General features: G+C 44.6%; 1 protein-coding gene across 1 annotated transcript in view; it reads left to right on the forward strand.

Moving 5' to 3' along the window:
• Positions 1-6826: 6826 nt before the first annotated feature.
• The window catches only part of ncoa1 (nuclear receptor coactivator 1), a 102744-nt gene continuing 93415 nt past the window's right edge, over positions 6827-16155 (forward strand). Inside the window, exon 1 of the mRNA XM_072580187.1 lies at positions 6827-6936. The gene's annotated coding sequence lies outside the window, so the exon portion shown is untranslated. The remainder of the gene's footprint in view (positions 6937-16155) is intronic.

Raw genomic sequence — 16155 nt, forward strand, 5'->3', positions numbered from 1 at the left:
AATGCCCTACCTGCTAATGTAGTCAACTCAGCCACATTAGGGAGATTTAAACAATCCTTAGATAAGCACATGGATGATGATGGGATAGTGTAGGGGGATGGGCTGAGAATAGTTCACAGGTCAGTGCAACATTGAGGGCCGAAGGGCCTGTTCTGCGCTGGATTGTTCTACGTTCTAAAGTGAACCAGATGGGTTTTAATGACACACCATAAGACTCCATCAACAGTGGTTGTATGATTGCCATTAGAGTGGCACACATGATTCCAATTTTTAATTGAATACAAATCTCAGCATCTGCCACGATGAGATTTGAACTACAGTTCTCAAAACATTAGCCTGGAGTTCTAGACTTTGATTCCAGTGACATGTACCACTGTGCCTGTTCTGGCCAAAGTGAATGAGCTCACACTTCGCCCCCATGTTTTATTCCACCTAATACCTGTTGCTCACTAATTTATCTGGTCTACATATAATCATAAAATATCTACAGTGTGGAAAGAGGCCATTTGGCCCATCAGATCCTGTAAATTTGTCAGATGTTAGGTGTTAAATTTCTCCAGTATTTTATCCCTACTGATATTAATGTAATTTCCTCACTCTCTCTAACTCAGGCTTCCATTGATTTTGGATGAACCTGAAGGCAAACACAATCTATTGGTGCGCAGCCTCTGCCGTTTCCTCTTTTCCAATCATATTTTCTCATGCTCTGCTTCAAAGAGACCTTTGATCTCACCAGTTGCTCTCTACCTCTTTTTCTCATCAGCTTTTTGATGGTCCTTTAGTAGTTTCTAAAAGCCTCCCATTCCTAACACTTCTGAATATTCTTTGCAACGTTTATAAGCAACCAGTCCAGTATGATCATATGAAATGGCCGAACAGGCTACACTGGCTGAATTGCTTAATACTAATCCTGTACAATTTTGTAAATCCTTAGTAAGTCATGGATGGATGTTGATTGCTGAGTTTCTCTTTTCAGTAGAATATATTATTCCACACATATTTCAAAATTTTACTGAAATGTTTTCTACTGTTTATTACCAGCTCTTTCCCTCAACCAATGTAATTTTCTTTGTTCATGTTGAAAATTCTAGATGTGATTTAGTATATACTTTGTTCCAGCATTGGTGAAAGTAGAGCTGAGGCTGATTGACACCAGGTTGCAGGCACGAACCCTCGTGGGGAGGTTGGTTTTCTGGATCACATCCCATTCTGACTGATGTGGCTCATTCAAATGCTCCATTTTAATGCTGTGTTTGGGCCAGACATCTTAGTGTCCTGATCCACATGGATCCATGACCCCCTCATGATTTTTCTCACTATGTTGTTTGGCTAGCCAGTGGCTAGGGCACTACTGTTTCCATCAGGGCCAATGAGGAGGCACGTCTACTGCAGTGGCAGACAAAATCATGGCAGAACTCCCACAGTGGTAACCAGTCAGATCTGTCTCCCATGGGACACCCATCCGTGATAGTCATAGTTACCCCCACCAGTTAATAGCAAAGCTTACATTTGGTTACATCGGTTCACAAATGTCCTTTTAGGGAAGGAAACTGTCATCCTTACCTGGTCTGAGCTCGATGTGAGTCCAGCTGCACTGCAATGTGGTTTACTTTTAACTAGCCTCTGGGCAATTAAGGATGGTCAGTTAATGCTGGCCCAGCCAGTGATGCCTTCACCTTGTGAATGAATTTTAAAAATTACAGCAACTACTGAGAGCAAAATAAACTGGCAGTCTCAGGCTTGAGATGCCTTTTATTGCAGAGCAGAAACGCAGTACCTTTTGGAAGTTTATTTGCTTCTCCCAAACGTTCACAGGTCTAAACAGGATAGAGTGTTGCAGTCTTCTCTAACTCTGGCCTCTTGGGCATCCTCGGTTGTAATTGTCGACTGGCACTTGTGCCTTCTGCTGCTGGGGTTTTAAGCTATAGAAATTACCTTAAACCCTTGTATCTCTGTCTCTTTCTCTCTTTCTTTAAGGCATGTGTCAAACCCACCTCTTTGACCAAGTCATAGAATCATACAGCATGGAAACCCACCCTTCTGTCCATGCCAACCAAGTTTCCCAAACTAAACCAGTCCCAATTTTACCTGCATTTGGCCCACATCCCTCTAAATCTTTCCTCATAACGTACATGTTCAAATCTCTTTAAAGTGTTGTAACTGTATGTGCATCGTATCACTTCCTCTGGCAGTTCATTCTACATATGGACTACCCTCTGTGTGAAAATGTTGCCCCTCAGGTCCCTTTTAAATCTTTCTCCTCTCACCTTAAAAATATGCCCCTTAGGTCTGAACTCACCCACCCGAGGGAAATGGCTTTTGCTATTCATGTTATCTATTTCCCTCATGATTTTATAAATCTCTAAGGTCACCCCTCAACCTTCTATGCTCCAATGGAAAAGATCCCAGCGTATCCAGCCCCTCCTTAGAACTCAATCCCTCTAGTCCTGGTAAATCTTTTCTGAACCCTCACCAATTTAATAATAATCTCCCTATAGCAGGATGACCAGAACTGTTCACCATACTCCAGAATAAGCCTAACCAATGTCCTCTACAGTTTTAACATGGCATCCCAACTACAATACACAATACTGGATTAGTGGTGCTGGAAGAGCACAGCAGTTCAGGCAGCATCTAACGAGCAGCGAAATCGACGTTTCGGGCAAAAGCCCTTCATCAGGAATAAAGGCAGTGAGCCTGAAGCGTGGAGAGATAAGCTAGAGGAGGGTGGGGGTGGGGAGAGAGTAGCATAGAGTACAATGGGTGAGTGGGGGAGGAGATGAAGGTGATAGGTCAAGGAGGAGAGGGTGGAGTGGATAGGTGGAAAAGAAGATAGGCAGGTCGGACAAGTCAAGGAGACAGTAACTGAGCTGGAAGTTTGAAACTAGGATGAGGTGGGGGAAGGGGAGATGAGGAAGCTGTTGAAGTCCACATTGATGCCCTGGGGTTGAAGTGTTCCGAGGCGATTTTACTATACACAATGGTCTGAGCAATTAAGGCAAGCATGCTAAACGCCTTCTTAACACAATTTTCAACGAACTATGTACCTGAACTCCTCAGTCTCGCTGTTCATCAACACTGCCCTTGTTTGTTTTACTGAAATACAGTACCTTGCAATTATGTAGGTTAAACCCCTCTAAGGCCATTGGCCCAATTGATCAAGATCCCTTTCTAATCTTAGATAACCTCCTTCACTGTCGACTATATCACCAATTTTGGTGTCATCTGCAAACCTACGAACCATGCCTCCTAAATTATCATCCAAATTGTTTATGTAAATGACAAACAACAGTGGATCCAGCACCGATCCCTGGTTACAGGCCTCCAGTCAGAAAAACAACCCTTCACCACCACCTTGTGGTTCCTACTGTCAAACCAATTTTATATCCACTTGGTAACCTCCACCTGAATCCCATGTAATCTAACTTTACTCATCAGTCTACCATGCGGAACTTTGTCAATGGCTTTATCAAGTCCACGTAGACAACTTCTACCACCCTATCCTCATCAATCTTTTTGATTACATCCTCAAAAAAGGAACTTAGTCAAGTTTGTGAGACACGATTTCCCATGCTGAATATCTAATCAGTCCTTGCCTCTCCAAATGATACCAGACTCATCAGTCTATAGTTCCCAGGCTTCTCCTTAAATAAAGGCACAGCATTAGCTACTCTGCAGTCCTGTGACAGCTCACTCACACGTCCTTATATAGGTTGCTGTTTAACTAGCTTTCATAATGGTCTTTGAAACAATGGGATGTTTTATTACATTAGAGGTGCTATATTAATCCAAGTTGTTGTTAAAATCTTGGTTAAAAATCACACAACACCAGGTTATAGTCCAACAGGTTTAATTGGAAGCACACTAGCTTCGGAGCGATGCTCCTTCATCAGGTGATTGTGGAGGGCTCGATCGTAACACAGAATTTATAACAAAAATTTGCAGTGTGATGTAACTGAAATTATACATTGAAAAATTGATTGTTAAACCTTTCATCTGTTAGAATACAGTGATAGTTTCACTTCTTTCATGTGTAAATCAAAAAATCTTTTTTTTTTAAGGTTGCATTCTTGGGTTAGCTGTTAACAATGGTGATAGCTAGACAAGGAACTGTAAAACCTGCGCCCACACCTCCTCCCTCACCTCTATCCAAGGCCCTAAAGGAGCCTTCCACATCCATCAAAGTTTCACCTGCACATCCACTAATATCATTTATTTTATCCGTTGCTCCCGATGCGGTCTCCTCTACATTGGGGAGACTGGGGGCCCCCTAGCAGAGCGCTTTAGGAAACATCTCCAAGACACCCGCACCAATCAACCAAACCACCCCGTGGCCCAACATTTCAACTCCCCCTCCCACTCTGCCGAGGACATGGAGGTCCTGGGCCTCCTTCACCGCCGCTCCCTCACCACCAGACGCCTGGAGGAAGAACGCCTGATCTTCCGCCTCGGAACACTTCAACCCCAGGGCATCAATGTGGACTTCAACAGCTTCCTTATTTCCCCTTCCCCCACCTCATCCTAGTTTCAAACTTCCAGCTCAGCACTGTCTCCTTGACTTGTCCGGACTTGTCCGACCTGCCTATCTTCTTTTCCACCTATCCACTCCACCCTCTCCTCCTTGACCTATCACCTTCATCTCCTCCCCCAGTCACCCATTGTACTCTATGCTACTCTCTCCCCACCCCCACCCTCCTCTAGCTTATCTCTCCACGCTTCAGGCTCACTGCCTTTATTCCTGATGAAGGGCTTTTGCCCGAAACGTCGATTTCGCTGCTTGTTGGATGCTGCCTGAACTGCTGTGCTCTTCCAGCACCACTAATCCAGTATTTGGTTTTCAGCATCTGCAGTCATTGTTTTTACCAATATGTTGAAGGTGTTAGCCCACCGTGTTCTCTGTCTATGACCTGATGTTTAGATTGATTCTAATCTAAAAAGTGAGACAACAGAATTTTACATAAATTCATGCAGTTTTTGAGCTCAGAGTTCTACATGAATGCATGCAGTTTTTGAGCAAAATGCAATGTAACTCTGCAAGTACAAATTCACCCCACAAAATATATGTGTGCATGTGGGTCTTTGTCTGTCTGTGTGTATGTGTCTGGGGTGGGGGTTGTGAGTGTGAGAAAGTGTGTGTGTGTGTAGTGAGTGCAGAGTGTCTTAAGTCTGTGAGGGGGTGCATGTGTGGGAGTGTGTGTGTCTATAAGGGTGTGTGTGGGTGTCTGTGTGTACCTGTGTCCGTGTGTATGTGAGAGTGTGTGTAGGAGTATCTGTGTGTGTGTGTGTGTGTGTGTGTAGTCCAATGGTGATCCCTGTAATGTGACATGAACCCAAGGTCCCGGTTGATGCCCTCCCTATGTGTACCGAACTTAGCTATCAGCCTCTGCTCGGCCACTTTCCTCTGCTGCCTGTCCCGAAGTCCACCTTGGAGGATGGTCACCTGAAGATCCGAGGCTGAATGTCCTGGACCACTGAAGTGTTCCCCAACTGGGAGGGAACCCTCCTGTCTGTTGATTGTTGTGCGGTGCCCATTCATCCGTTGTCGGAGCCGTTGCTCGGTTTCCCCAATGTACCATGCCTCAGGGCATCCTTGCCTGCAACGTATAAGATAGACAACGTTGGCTGAGTCACATGAGTACCTGTCATGTACAAGGTGGGAGGTGTTCCCACGTGTAATAGTGGTATCTATGTCCACACTCTGACACGTCTTGCAGCGTCCACCGTGACAGGGTTGTATGGAGTTGTCCTGAGAGCCGGGCAGTTTGCTACGAACAATGATCTGTTTGAGGTTTGGAGGTTGTTTAAAGACAAGTAGTGGAGGTGTGGGGAAGGTCTTGGTGAGGTGCTCATCCTCATTGATAATGTGTTGCAGGTCACGAAGAACATGGCGTAAATTTTCAGCCCCTGGGAAGTACTGAACAACGAAGGGTCCCCTGTCAGTTGCAGCTCGTGTCTTGTCTCCTGAGGAGGTCATTACGATTCCTTGCTGTGGCACGTCGGAACTGGCAGTCAATGAGTTGAGTGTCGTACCCCGTTCTGTGAGGGCATCCCTGAGTACTTCCAGGTGTCAAGGATGCCCTCACAAGAACGGGGTACGATGCTCAACTCATCTACCGCCGGTTCCGACGTGCCACAGCAAGGAACCGTAATGACCTCCTCAGGAGACAGACACGTGCTGCAACCTACAGGGTACCCTTCGTTGTTCAGTACTTCCCAGGGGCTGAAAAATTATGCCATGTTCTTTCATGTGATTTACACATGAAAGAAGTGAAACTATCACTGTATTCTAATAGATGAAAGGCTTAACAGACAATCAATTTTTCAATGTATAATTTTAGTTACATCACACTGTAAATTCTTGCTATAAATTCTGTGTTACGATCGAGCCCTCCACAATCACCTGATGAAGGAGCGTCGCTCTGAAAGCTAGTGTGCTTCCAATTAAACCTGGTGTTGTGTGATTTTTAACTTTGTACACCCCAGTCCAACACCAGCATCTCCAAATCATGGTTAAAATCTTGAACCTTTTACAACTGTACAATGTCACAGAGCTGAATCATTCTGTGTGGGTGGATGGAGGGAGGGAGAGAGAGAGAGAGAGAGACTTGGCAAAAGGGGTGCTTTAGTTATGAGTAGGAGAGCTTTGAAAAGTGCTAGAATCCAATTTGCAGCTGCATTAGCTGGCGTGTTGTGTGATTTGATCTCCCTACTCTGGTTGCTGTTCCTGGAGTATAGAGATTAGGGCCTCAGTGTGACTGCACTCCATTGCCTGCTCAGAAACTCTGAGCTGGGCTGCATGAAGATAGCAGGACTGCATACCTTATCCTAGTATGAGCACTGAACAACAGGGTGGGGTTTAAAATCAAACGGGCAGAGAAAGAGAAATGTACACAAATGCACACACACCAGCTACTGGAGAGCAGTAATTGTGATGGGGTAAGTGTGCCTCAGTTTTGTGTCTCTGTGCATGTGTTGGTCATTGTGTCAGTGTGCATTTGTTTATGCTTCCTCGTATAGTGTTTGTCGGTCCATGTACATGCCCACTGGCTGTCCCTTGTGATGTTTGCTACAGGTGGAAATGGGTGTATTGGTGGTGGAGCTGAACCTCACTGCTATCACACCTCCACCTGGATTATATCACGGAGAGGAAGGCCCATGATTGGACTTCCCTTATAATAACCGCTAAGGACCTCATCCCGCTGCTAATAGAATTAACTGCAATGTTGCCATGCAACAACAAACTATGTGGCCACATGTCAGTGCTGGTTAGGGGTGAGGCCCCTTAGTCAATGGTGTTCAGTAACTGATTGAGGGACTATCCCACTGGCTCCCTCACCCAATCACTGCAACCTCACCAACCCCTCCTAGTAATCCCTTCCTGTGGCACCACTTCATCCTGGGATTCTGATCGATGTCATTCTGACAACAGCCATGGTATTCCAGTGGCACTGCTGAGCAAAAGAGGGGATGGCCTCTGATTGGCCAGTCTTGGTTGGTGGAATTTGCACCTCTAGGGTTCTTGATCCCAGGATAAGTCCACTCAAGTGCTCAAGCAGCAAACTGATAGCCTTCCACTTAAACACAGTGCGATTTGAAATTGTTCCTTCATTAATTATCAGTATATTGAAAAGAAAATGCCACTGGGGTGACACAGTTGCTCTGTGGTGAGCACTGCTGCCTCATATTGCCAGGGACCCAGGTTTGATTCCAGCTTCGGGCAACTCTCTGTGGAGCTTGCACATTCTTCCCATGTCTCCATAGATTTTTGTTGGGTGCTGTGGTTTCCTCCCACAGTCCAAAGATGTGCAGGTTAGATGAATAGCACATGCTAAATTACCCAGTGTGTCCATGGGAAATACAGGGTTACAGGGATTGGGTCAGTGGGATGACTATGGGTGGAATGCTCTTCAGAGCGTCAGTGTGAGCTCAATGGGCCGAATGGCCTACCTGCACACTGTAGGGAATTGAAGATCTTTGATTTTGATTTTATGAACTGCTAGGTTCAACATTGAAATGAGTCTCTGCATTACCGAATGAATCTCAGAACTCTGTGTTTGCAGACTGCCACTTTTTCACACACTGACAAACACATCAGCTCTTTAACAGCAATATCAGAACATAAGATCTAGGATCAGAAGTAGGTAATTCAGCCTCTTGAGCCTGATCTGCCATTCTGTTGTTCACATTGTGGCTGATGGAACACTTCATACCTTTTACCTACCCTGTTGCTGTAGCCCTTAATGGTATTGACAATCAGATGTATATCAATTTCTGCCTTTAAACATGCCCAAAGTCACAGGAAATTCCAAAGGTTCACAACCCTTTGTGTGTAAAAAAAATCTCCTCCTCTCGGACCGAAGTGGCATTTGTTTTTAAAATTATGCCCATGGTTCGACTCTCCCCAACCAAGGAAAGCATCCTACCTGCATCTACCCAGTGTATCCCTTTATCTTCTGGTTTCAATTGAATCACCTCTCATTCTTTGAAACTCTGGAGAATACAGGCCCAGTTTGCCTGAGCTCTCTCCATAGGACAGTCCCACCATCACAGGGACAAGTCTGGTCAACCTTCATTGCACTCCCTCTATGACAATAGTGTCTCTGGATGTAGGTTTGCTCGCTGAGCTGGAAGGTTTATTTTCAGACGTATCGTCATCATACTGGGTAACATCTTCAGTGAGCCTCCAGATGAAGCACTGCTGGTGTTTCCTGCTTTCGATTTATATGTTAGGATTTCCTTGGGTTGGTGATGTCACTTCCTATGGTGAGGTCATTTCCTGTGTTTTTTCTCAGGGGGTGGTAAATGGGATCCAAGTCAATGTGTTTGTTGATAGAGTTCCGGTTGGAATGCTATACTTCTAGGAATTCTTGCGCGTGTCTCTGTTTGGCTTGTCCTAGGATGGCTGTTTGTCCAATGTAGTGTTTGTTACAGTTCTTGCACGGTATTTTGTAAATGATATTAGTTTTGCTTGTTGCCTGTATAGGGTCTTTCAAGTTCATTAGCTGCTGTTTTAGTGTGTTGGTGGCTTGTGGGCTACCATGATGCCAAGGGGTCTGAGTAGTCTGGCGGTCATTTCCGAGATGTCTTTGATGTCGGGGAGAGTGGTTAGGGTTTCTGGATGTGTTTTGTCAGCTTGTTTGGGTTTGTTGCTGAGAAATCAGTGGACTGTGTTCATTGGGTACCCGTTCTTTTTGAATACACAGTATAGGTGATTTTCCTCTGCTCTATGTAGTTCCTCTGTGCTGCAGTGTGTGGTGGCTCGTTGAAATAATGTTCTGCATTACTAGCAAAACAAGTAAAACTAAGGTCATTTACAAAATACTGTGCAAGAACTGTAACAAACACTACTTTGGACAAACAGGCAGAAAACTAGCCACAAAAAGACATGACCCTCTCTCACTAGTGTCCTCACATATAGATGAGGAAGGACACCACTTCGACTGGGACAACACATCCATCCTAGGACAAGCCAAACAGAGACACGCACAAGAATTTCTAGAAGCATGGCATTCCAACCCGAAGCCTATCAACAAACACATTGACTTGGACCCCATTTATCATGCCCCGAGGAAAAAAACAGGAAATGATATCACCACAGGAAATGACATCACTACAGGAAATGACACCACTAACCCAAGGAAGCCCAAATAGAAAGCAGGAGACACCAGCAGAGCTGGAGGCTCACTGACGATGTTACCCAGTATGATGATGATACATCTGAAAATAAACCGTCCAGCTCAGTGAGCAAACCTACATCCAGATCCTCAACCTGAGCTACAAACCTTCTCAACCTGTTAGCAATAATATCTTTCCTTAGAAAAGGAGACCAAAACTGCATGCACTACACCAGCTGCACTCTAACCAAGTTCCTGTAGAATTGAAGCAAGTCTTCACTATTCCTGTACTCTAATCCTCTTGGTTAAAAGGCCAACATTGCATTAGCCTTCTCAATAGCTTTCTACACTTGCATGTTAGTTTTCAGTGACTCGTTAACAAGACACCTTGGTCTCTTTCTACACCTTTCAGAGTCCCCCGGATTCAGGAATTGTACCTCTCGATTGGAAATTTGCTCGTGTCATTCTGCTTTAAAGAAGGATGACAGAGGGAATTCAAGGAATTATAGACCAGTTAGAGATAGGTTATTGTTGGAGTCTATAATCAAGGATTGGGTAATTGAACAGCTGGAAAAATTTCAAGTAATCAGTCAGCAAAGATCCACGAAGGGTAGGTCATGCTTTATTGAGATTTTTTTGAAGAGGTTACAAAGGTAGCGGACAGAAAAAGTCAATGGATATTGTTGATGTGGAGTTTGAGAGGCTTTTAATAAAGTCCCACACAAGACACTGTTTGGTAAGGTGGAATCCAACGGGATTGAGGGCAAATTATGGACATGGAAAGGAAATTGATTGAGAGACAGGAAGCAGAGTTGGAATAAAGAGTTGGTGCGGTGGTGGGGGGGGTGGAGGTGGGAGGGGGGGAGGGGGCTGGCTTCAGAGTTTTGGATAATTGCGATCTCTTTCAAGTGATTGAGATGTACTAAAAGGATGAGTTGTGTTTTAACTGAAGGGACATCAACATCTAGGTGGGGAGGTTTGCTAGAGCAACTTGAGTGGATTTAAACTAGCAAAGTGGGGGTTGGGAACCAAAGCAGCAAGACAGAAATTGAACAGAAGTTAGAAGTTAATAAAATAAACAGGCACAACCAGTCTAATGACCATGTTGAGGGAAGGAATTATAAAAGATCAAAATGTGAGTTGAATGTTGGAGTAAATGATAAAGGTGAGGATAAGTGTTATTAGGGATTAATAAATAAGGATGGAGTGTGTGGGAAGCCTGGTGCACAAGAAAAAGTTAACAGCTAAAGATAAACCAGTCAAACTTATTTAAAAACCTTGTATCTAGGTGCCCTCAGTATTCGGTATAAAGTTGATGAGCTGACAGCACAATTAGTGACAAATGGGTACGACCTGTTAGGGGTTGCTGAAACATGGCTACAGGAAAACCAGGACTGGAAAGTTCAGTATCAAACGGATCTCCGTGTTCTAAAAGGATAGCTAAGGAGATGGAGGTGGAGTTGCTTTATTGGTTAAGGATGATATCAAGGCTGTATGAAGGTATGATTTAATAGGGACTAATATATTGAATCAGTCTGGGTGGAAATAAAAAGGGAAGAAACCTCTTGGTAGGGGTAATCTACAGGCTCCTGATCAATACTTCTGAAGTAGAACATGGTATAAACCAGGAAATAATGTGGGCTTACAAGAAGGTCACAATGGTAATTGTGGCTGTTTCTTAGGACAACATGCTATGGAGCCAACCAGAGAACTGGCTACTTTAGATTTGGTATTATGTAATGAGGAAGGATTAATAAATGGTCTTGTAATTTAGGATTGTCTTGGAAGGAGTGACCACAACGTGCTAGGGTTTCAAATTCAGATTGAAAGAGTGAGGACAGTAACAGACAAGAGTTTTAGTGTTGGGCAAAGATGATTGTACTGGCCTGAGGAAGGAGTTGGCCCAATTGGGTAAAAATATTAAAGGATTGGACAGTTGAAAAACAATGGCAGATGTTTAGGGAAACATTAAATACCTCTCAATTCATGAGAGATAGAGGAATTATAAAAAGTTGAAAAATCATCCATGGCTTTACAAGGAAGTCAGGGAGAATATCAAGGCAAAGATTAGGGCATATTATACTGCAGACATTATTGGCAAATCAGGAGGATTTGGAGAACTTTGAACATCAGCAAAGGGTTACGAAAAACAAAATCAAAAGAGCTAAGATGAACTACAAAAGGAAACAATAGAAAGCATAAGCACCAATACCGAAAGCTTCTATAAGTATATAAAAAGGAAGAGAATAATGAAAGTAACTGTTGACTCTTTACAGGATGAAAGTCGTGAGGTAATACTGGGAAATTCAGAAATGGCAGAGATGCGAACCAATATTTTGTCTCTATTTTCACAGTGAAATATAATATTTTGTTCGCATATTCTGCAGTTACTACAGACGTACTTGGTGATAACGACAATGAGGGAGAAGGTCATAAAAAAGCTCATGGGGTTGAAGGCAGTTAAGTCCATGGGGCCTGATGGCCTGCACCCAAGGGTATTAAAAGAAGTGGCAGTAGAGATAGTGGGAACATTGGTTATGATCTTCCAAAATTCCCTGGATTCTGGAAAGGTGCTAGTGGATTAGAAGCATGCTAATGTGACTCTCTATTCAAAAAAGATGATGGACAAGAAGGGGGGAACTGTAGACCAGTTAGTTTGACCTTTTGTCGTGGGAAGTTGCTGGAGTCAATTAAAAAAGGAGGAGATAACTGAACACTTGGGAAAGGTGGATATTGGGGATATGGTAGATGTGGTACACCTAGACTTTCAGATGGCATTTGATAAGGTGCCACATTAAAGACTGACCCAGAAGGTTGGATCCCAGAGAGTGAATGGTAGAGCATTGGCTTGGATAGAGGATTGGCTGACTGGTAGGAAGCAGACAGTCGGAATAAATGGGTCCTTCTCTAGATGGCCAGCTGTAACGAGTGGGGTGCTGTAGGGTTCAGTTCTCAGACCTCAACTATTTACAATCTGTATGCAAGCAGGGACAGAGTTTAACATTACAAAATTTGTGGATGATACTAAAACAGGTGGGAAAGCAGGCAGTGATGAGGAGGTAAAGAGTTTACAGTTGGATATTGACAGGCTAGGAGAAAGGGCCAGAATCTGGCAGATGGAGTTCAATCTGGTTAAGTGTGAGGTCATCCATTTTGGCAGGAACAATAAAAGGGCAAGTCATTATTTAAATGGGATTTAAGGTGCATCAGTGCACCTGGATCTGGGAGTCTTTGTGCATGAATTACTGAAAGTGGCAACATAGAACATAGAAAAGTACGGCACAGAACAAGGTTGTGCCAAGGATTATTCCTAATCTGAAATAAAATAACCTGTTGTTGTGGTTCTGTTCGCCGAGCTGGGAATTTGTGTTGCAGACGTTTCGTCCCCTGTCTAGGTGACATCCTCAGTGCTTGGGAGCTTCCTGTGAAGCGCTTCTGTGATCTTTCCTCCGGCATTTGTAGTGATTTATACCTGCTGCTTCCGGTTGTCAGTTCCAGCTGTCCGTTGCAGTGGTCGGTGTATTGGGTCCAGGTTGATGTGCTTATTGATTGAATCTGTGGATGAGTGCCATGCCTCTAGGAATTCCCTGGCTGTTCTCTGTTTGGGGCTCTTCCAGCACCACTAATCCAGTATTTGGTTTTCAGCATCTGCAGTCATTGTTTTTACCTTGTTGATTTTAACCCTTCTGCGAATCCTCTTGCAAGGATGCCTGCCTTGAAGAAGTTTTCCTCCTCTCTCTACAAGAATCTCAGGGAGTCCCTCTCCCACTGCAACTCCCAGGTCATTTCCTCTGTTCTGAAGCTCTTACCTATCACCTTCATCCCCTCCCCCACTCACCCATTGTACTCTATGCTACTCTCTCCCCACCCTCACCCTCCTCTAGCTTATCTCTCCATGCTTCAGGCTCACTGCCTTTATTCCTGATGAAGGGCTTTTGCCCGAAACGTCGATTTCGCTGTTCGTTGGATGCTGCCTGAACTGCTGTGCTCTTCCAGCACCACTAAACCAGTATTTGGTTTTCAGCGTCTGCAGTCATTGTTTTTACCTCTACAATAGTAGTGTTGACCCAGTCGAACTCACTTGCTTGTCATCTACGTGTGTGGCTACTAAGGATAGCTGGTTGTGCTGTTTCATGGCTCACCAGGACGAAGGACCTGATACCCAGCATGAGCAAAACCAACGTAGTGTACAAAATCCCATGCAAGGACAAAACACGACATAGGACAAACAGGAAGACAGCTAACGATCCGCATCCATGAACACCAACTAGCCACGAAACGACACGACCAGCTATCCTTAGTAGCCACACACTCAGATGACAAGCAATGTGAGTTCGACTGGGACAACACTACTATTATAGGACAAGCCAAACACAGAACAGCCAGGGAATTCCTAGAGGCATGGCACTCATCCACAGATTCAATCAATAAGCACATCAACCTGGACCCAATATACCGGCCACTGCAGCGGACAGCTGGAACTGACAACCAGAAGCGGCAGAGACAAACCACTATAAATGCCGGAGGAAAGATCACAGAAGCGCTTCACAGGAGGCTCCCAAGCACTGAGGATGTGACCTAGACAGGGGACGAAACGTCTGCAACACAAATTCCCAGCTCAGCGAACAGAACCACAATAACGAGCACCCGAGCTACAAATCTTCTCACAAACTTTGAATAAAATAACCTAACCCACACACCCCTCACCTCACTGCTGTCCATGTGCATGTCCAGCAGTCGCTTAAATGTTTCTAATGATTCTGCTTCCACCACGCCACTGGCAATGCATTCCATGCATTCACAACTCTCTGTGTAAAGAACCTACCTCTGATGTCTCTTCCATACATTCCTCCTAACTCCTGAAGACTATGCCCCCATGTGCTAGTCAATCCTGCCCTGGGGAAAAGTCTCTGGCTTTTGACTCTATCCATTCCTCTCATTACCTCGTATGTCTCGATCAGGTCACCTGTCTTCCTCCTTCTCTCCAGAGAGAAAAGTCCAAGCTTAGTCAACCTCTCTTCATAAGACAAGTCTTCCAGTCCAGGCAGCATCCTGGTAGACCTTCTTTGCACCCTCTCCAAAGCCTCCATATCTTTCCTTTAATAGGGCGACCAGAACTGGACACAATATTCCAAGTGTGGTCTCACCAGGGACTTGTAGAGCTGCAGCAAAACCTTGTGGCTCTTAAACTTGATCCTCCTGTTAACGAAAGCCAAAACACCATAAGGTTTCTTAACAACCCTATCCACTTGGGTGGCAACTTTTAGGGATCTATGCACTTGAACACCAAGATCCTGCTGTTCCTCAACACTGCCAAGAATCCTGTCTTTAATCCTATATTCAGCATTCAAGTTTGACCTTCCAAAATGCATCACTTCACATTTATCCAAGTTAAGCTCCATCTGCCATTTCTCCACCCAGCTCTGCATCCTGTCTATGTCACGCTGCAGCCTGCAGTAGCCCTCGATACTATCAATAGCACCTCCAACCTTTGTGTCATCGGCAAATTTACTCACCCACCCCTCAACCTCCTCATCCAAGTCATTTATAAAAACTCCAAAGAACAGAGGCCCAAGAACAGAGCTCTGCGGGACACTACTCACCACTGACCTCCAGACAGAATACTTTCCATCTATGACCGCACTCTGCCTTCTGTCAGACAACCAATTCCAAATCCAGATAGCCAGAGCTCCCTGTATCCCATAGTTCCTGGCTTTATGAATAAGCCTACCATGGGGAACCTTATCAAACGCCTTGCTGAAGTCCATGTACACCACATCCACTGCTTGACCTTCATCAACCTGCCTTGTCACCTTCTCAGAGAACTCAATAAGATTTGTGAGGCATGACCTGCCCCTCACAAAGCCATGCTGACTGCCTTTAATCACATTATGCTTTGCCAAATAGTCATAAATCCTATCCCTCAAAAGTCTTTCGAAAACTTTGCTGACCACAGACGTAAGACTGACTGGTCTGTAATTGCCAGGGATTTCCCTATTCCCCTTCCTGAAAAGAGGAACAACATTTGCTTCTTTCCAACCCTCTGTTACAACTCCCGTGGAGAGTGAGGAGGCAAAGATCTTTGCCAGCAGCTTAGCAACCTCCTTTCTCGCTTCCTGGAGCAGCCTCGGATAAATCAGGTCTGGCCCTGGGGACTTATCAATCTTAATGTTTGCCAAAATTTCAAGCACATAAACTTCATCAATCTCGATCTGTTCAAGCCTGTTTCTCAGCTCCTCAAAGTTCTCATTCACAACAAGGTCCAAGTGAAAACCGAAGCAAAAAGCTCATTTAGAGCGTCCCCTATCTGCTCAGACTCTACACACAAGTTCCCTACGCTATCTCTGACTAGTCCTACCTTCTCCCTGACCATTCTCTTATTCCTCACGTATGAGTAAAATGCATTTGGGTTCTCCCTAAACCTTCCTGCCAAGCCTTTCTCGTGCCCCCTCTGGCTCCTTAGTCCATTTCTGAGCTCCTTTCTAGTAAGCCTGTAATCCTCTAAAGCTGTGCTAGATCTTTCCTTCCTCCACCTTATGTA

The sequence above is a fragment of the Chiloscyllium punctatum genome, chromosome 11 (genome assembly GCF_047496795.1).
Source record: "Chiloscyllium punctatum isolate Juve2018m chromosome 11, sChiPun1.3, whole genome shotgun sequence".
In the NCBI taxonomy this organism is placed as follows: Eukaryota; Metazoa; Chordata; class Chondrichthyes; order Orectolobiformes; family Hemiscylliidae; genus Chiloscyllium; species Chiloscyllium punctatum.